Source organism: Prinia subflava, chromosome 6 (assembly GCF_021018805.1).
Source record: "Prinia subflava isolate CZ2003 ecotype Zambia chromosome 6, Cam_Psub_1.2, whole genome shotgun sequence".
NCBI lineage: Eukaryota > Metazoa > Chordata > Aves > Passeriformes > Cisticolidae > Prinia > Prinia subflava.
Window position 1 is genome coordinate 19,295,911 of NC_086252.1, and position 5,847 is coordinate 19,301,757.

Below are 5,847 nucleotides of genomic sequence, written 5' to 3' on the forward strand. Positions count from 1 at the left end.
ACTTCAGGGGGCCTTTTTAAAATACTGAGCTGTGGGATAAGATTAGCTCATAGAATTAATAGAAAATTAGACTCAAACAGAATACTGTTTCCACTCTACAGCACAAGTGCAGAGTTCAAGGAGAATGGGCTAAGTTCACGTTAGATTTCATTCCTTCTTACTCTGCGTGTTGATAACTGAAACTGAATTGGCGGTGTTAGCACACGAAAATGGATAGTGTGAACTGTGTTTTTATTTGGTGGAGGCTGGTCAGTATTTTGACTTTCTGAGAAGTGCTTTTGGTGCTCACGGGCAGTCGGGAAACGCATCGCGGCCATGCGGGCACCGAACAGCGCGGCCCAGGGAGCTCCGTGCTGGGCCACCCCCGTGGCAGCCAGAGAGGTGACTGCGTCTTTTAAAATCAGCAGCCCCGAAAAGGAAAGCATGTTTTGGAATTTAACGCGTCCTGCGTGTTCCTGCTCCAGCTTTGATGCCTTCTTGAATGTGCGAAAGCCACAGGTGTGAGGCGGGGCCACCAGTGCGACGGGGCTCTCCTGGCGGTCCCGAGCTCCTGCGGCGGGCGGGACACGGCACACCCAGCCCGGGAGCGGGCAGGCCCCGGCGGCGCTGCTGCCTCGGGCGCGCTCTGCGCTCCGGCCCTGCCGGGGCAGAGGAGCTGCGGCCTGCGGGGCCTCGGCGGGGCCTCGGCGGGGCAGGTGCAGCGCCGCCCCCGCAACCATCTTGTGTGGCCGGGTGGTCCGGAGAGGGAGGGGAGTCGCCAGCGAGGTGAGAAGTGTCTTTTGGTCTTTATTACTCTTCAAAGAGCCCTCAGGACTTGGTGCTCTTCTCCAGAAGCGGGATATCGCACTGGAAGGGGAGAGTGGAGAGTCTGGCCTGGTGGGGTAGGGACCTGGGCAGCGTATCAGGACAGGGGAGCCTCAAAATTTGGAGCCACTGTGGTTAGAGAGTGTCCTGATATCAGTGTCTAAAATACTCGAGTCTCACAATTGCTATTGCATTTTTTAAACCTTTTTTTTTGTTGTTCTCTGTATCAGCTAGAGCCAGAGTGAGGACTGTGGTTTCCTGGCTGAGGGTGCCGGGCAGCGCTGCCGCTGTTTCCCCGCACAGCCCCACACGCGGTGAGCCCGGCCCGTCCGTCTGCGGGGCACTGCGGGGTAAATGCGCTTCCTCAGGCCCCGACCGGACCTGGCGCCAGGCACCCTTGGACTGTAGAGCTGAGGACTGGGTTGCCTTTGTAGGAAAGGTAAGACTGCACATTTTTCAGAGAAATATTGCATGATCCAGATATCTCCTGGCTTTGTGATCACAGATGGGTGAAAATAGTCCCATGAGATACATAGACCTCCCCGAGTCACCATCCTGGGGGTCTGTCTGGCATTACATACGTGCCACCTGAGGCCAGTGTGTTTCCAAGGACCCCTTCCACAAACCAAGCAGGTTTTACTCAGTCCTCAATGCTTTCTGAAAAACTCCCTAACTTCTTCCAATACCTAAGTCAGGCTCAAGTTCACTTAGATCCTTTGACTTCCTTCTCCAGGCATGAGAGTCCAAACAAAATTTCCAAGAAACAGCAACAATCAAAGCAGCCACCACAGAGATACGGGTGAGTACCAGCACATAAGCCCTCCATGCCTTTCTGCCTAATTGTCTCCAGGGGGTAGGAGCTACAAAAACCCACCATCATTTTTAAGCATTCCATGACTTAAACTAATGCAGGAAGAACCTGGTGCTCTAATTATTCCATATCACAGGGTTACTAAAATGTAGCTCCTCTACACGCTGCATGAATTCAATCATCTGAAGCTCAAATCTAAACTGCATCTGTGTCCATTATCCTCTGGACACTCAAAGATGAGGTGACACTGAGCATCAAGTGCCTTTGCACTCTGTGACTAAGCAATGGCATCTCTTCTTGGCAGATACACACCAATTCAGGATGCAAATGTAAAATGCTTTCGTCAGTGCAATAAACTTAATTTTGAGGGCAGTAAAATTCTCACTCAGTAGTTTTTATATGTGGTTTGATTAATTAATAGTATTTCTGAGTCAAACAAAACCACTGATAAAGGATTAGCAAATACTGAGGCCATGGTAGGCAGCATGATTGCACTCTGTGCTTTTAGAAATGCTGATGGTGTTTTCAAATCTCTGTCTTTTCAGATGGAGCTTCTTAACACTGAACTTTTCATGAGACCTAAAAGGAAAACGAGAGTTTGCATCTTTCCTCCCTGCCCAATTCCTTTCTTTTAGAATTGTCTGGTGCAGATGTGCTTGTTCAAACCCCACCTTTCTCAAACTGCAGATATCCTCGTTGATGTTTTGGACAGTTACTCGGCACATGGAGTAACTAAGAGCAGGCTTCTCAGTGAGCACAGATCTGTCTCTGGGGGCATTTTCTTCAGGGAGTAAGGGAGTGGGTGTCCTCTCTCAGCCAAGAACCTCTTGGTTAGAAGTCACAGATTTAGGGTGGCTTTCTAGAATCTTGCTGAAATCTACTAGCCAAGTAGCTAGGAGTAATATTTGTTACTGGGTTAGTAGTAGTAAACTGGTAAAGACATTGAAGTTAATCCCAGAGAGAGATGGACTGGGTAAAGAGCTTGACCGTGACTGGGAAGGTGAGACTCAAATTCCTGCAAACTTTGATGGGTTTCATTTGAAGAGATAGACAGAGCATACACACGTCAGTGTATGCACACAAGTGTAGAGGACCAAACCTGAGCATGTCTTGTCCAAACATTCTGAGTATTGCTACAGGAAAGGTGATCAGAGGAGAGGGTCATGCAGAGGTGGGGCAGCACTGTTCTGAGCCAACTCTCTGCCCTGAGGCTCATGCTCAGTGTCCTATCCCGCAGGTCCCTTCCCAGAGAAGGGCTGACTCTGCATCTGCCTTCAAAGCAGTGCAGAAAATCTTACAAGAGTTAACTAACAAAGTATTGGCCCCACTCTCCCTCTTTTTTCTTTCTCTTTCACTCTTGACCATCCATATGCAGCAGGACCAACTTGAGATCTGAGGACTGATGACATTCTTTGTTTCCTTCCACTGCTTTTCCTGGGCAAAGCACAGCAATCATATTCTACTCTGTAATCTGCACTGGAGTTTATTATGGAGTGGTGAGCTGCTGGAGCTGTGTTGTGGCTTGGGTGACAGCACCTATGAGTACAGGTGTGTTAAGGCTTGTGTGACAGCACCTTGGATGAGTTTGCTGTGGGAGCTGAGAACTTACTGAAGTGTACAAAATGAAGGGCTTGTTAGCCAACACCTTTGTGGTAGCGTATTGTAAGAATTTAAGGGTTGGTTAGCCAATACCTTTTTAGTCTGAACAGTGGTCTGAATGCTATAGTCGTGGCAACTGTCCAATAAAAGCATAAATATTCCTGACACCTGGTCCGGTGTCTTTGTTCAGCCTGGTGAGTATTTATAGTGAACATCATGATGGGTCACAACAACAAGCATATGGAAAATATACTGCCTCTGCTTTGTTAAGAATATAGAAACCCATAGCAGGCACTCCACACAGACCCAGCACAGGAAGCTGAGAAGTCACCTGAAACCTCTGGACTCTCACAGCAGTGCAAATGTCAAACATAAGCCATTGCTTAACCAACACTTTTCATTTGTAAGGGGTGAAGTGTCAGCATCTTTTCTATTTATAACTCAAGCGGACAGGTCCTTAAAACTGTTGATCTTATAGGAGAGAGGAGTAATAGAAGTGAAGAGGATTACAACAGGGGAAGCAAACACTTACCCTTGTGAATTTGTATGAACTATATTTAGAATTTAAATCCAAGCATAATTAAACAGTGCTAATGAGACAGAGGGACTTACGTTCATTTACTGTGTAATTGGTATCACTGATTTCCTCATTCATTTTTTCCTGGTTTTAAAGCTGCCTTGTTCCAATGAGATGAGATGGTAAAAGCTACCCTGCAGAGAGAAAGTATATGGCCTGGAGCTAAAATTCAGTTGGAAGCCTTTTAAGGGATGCTGCTTTCTTGATAGCATCGATAACTGACAGCAAAGACACCTGTGAGAGTGTAGCCAACAGTCAAGCAAGGCAATCTTCGTGCAGTGTACCCTTGAAAAAATGCACACCATTTTACAAAGACCATAATGGGGAAGAAAAGTTCACCCTTTCTAGTGAGGGAAACAAAATACAGTAAGAGTTTTAATAGTTGTAGGTGTATAATCCACCACTATTAACTGAAGTTTGAATTCCTCTCAAGAGTATGTTCCAACTCATCCAGGAAAGTGAAGCTTGCTTAGGAACTTTTGGTGACACTTTGTGGTGGGCACACTGCAGCAGGTCTGGGTGGAAGATGGTCTTGCCCAACTTAAGTAGCTCTGAGCCCATAACCAAAACAGCAGCCTGTGTTACAGCTCTGTGTCAATAGCTGATTATATTTCTGAGCAAAGGACAACAGTTACCTGCAGCTGCAGGGACTCGACCTTATTTTTTACCTAGTCAAAGCCAGTAAAGAAGTGGGTGCAATAGGCAAAGTCAGGTTACCAAAGCTCCATTTTTGCTTTTCAGTTTTGTCTTTGGTTGGATTCATGCTCCTTCTAATTATGCCTCAAATTGATACAATTTTTTGAGGGTTTATTCCACATCTGTTTCAAACTGCAGCAAAATCAGTGTTTCCTAAGGGGTAGCAGAAGAATGCCCATGTCTGTACATTTCAGTGCTGCCCTGCATGCCAGCATGCTTGTGCCTGTTGGCTGACAGGGGTGCTCAGGAGCATGAGACTTTGCTGTGCATCACATCCTGGTGGGATACTTGCAGCCAGCTGGAATCTTCAAACCCTCCTCCCTCCAAAGTGACCACCACTAACCAAATGCCTGTCCACCCTCTGAGCCAAACCAGTTCAAAGAGGAGCACTAGTGCCTGTGAGTAAGCTCTGCTGGATAGGAAGAGGATAGAGTGAGATGAATCCCACAAAAACAACAAATGTTTTTCATCATAGTCCAGTAATTCAGCACAGACTTACCCTTTGGGTTGCTGAACCCAAGACTTTGTTTTGTCCTTTTCTGGAAGGGGATTTGAACATTTTCCTGCTAAGACTGCTGTGCAGATTAATCTGAGACAGGAATTGTTACAAACATTTGGTCTCAATTTCCCTTTGCTCAGTTTCACTGGACCACTCTGACTGTGTCACCCTCTTAAATACCCCTCTCTTTTTTGGAGGCTCTCTTTTGACTACTTAGGGCCCTGTTTGCTGTTCCATAAGGTCAGATTTGCAGCTCTACTTCCTGTTCATCATTACCTGGCTAGGCTGTTCAGTCAGCTCTCTGGCTACTTACTGATAGTCAGTAATACTGAGTTTAACTTTCCAGGGGAACAGATCATTTTAGAAGTTGTTCTGCTCCCCTGAAATACCTTTATCTCCGTATGTATCTCACAGGATGGCATGTCTGCTCTTGCTGCTTTCTCTCAGTAATAGTCCAGGTGTTCAAGCTCTTAGCACTGCCTTATGGTTGAGCAGCATTGAGAAGACACCACTGGTAACTGGAACTGAGAGCAGCAGCAAGTACAGCTGCTCCACTTGGGAGCAGTCCAGAGCCACAGCCACTTGTCCACAGAGGTCCTGACTGTCAAGAGCCATGAAAAATCCCATGACTCTCAAAGTGTCAGAGACTGCAGTCTTTAAAAAATTGAAAAGTCTTACCACTGCTTTCTGCTGCCTTAAACATAATTTTCAATTATATTCCTTTTGAACCATCTTAGCTTAACTGCTGGGGAGTCCCACTGTCAGGATTAAACAGATGTTTTATTTCCTGTTAAAGGTGGGTGAAATAATAATCACCAGCTCTGCTTCATTGGCTGCCATGTGGTCTGGAGAGGTGCCGTG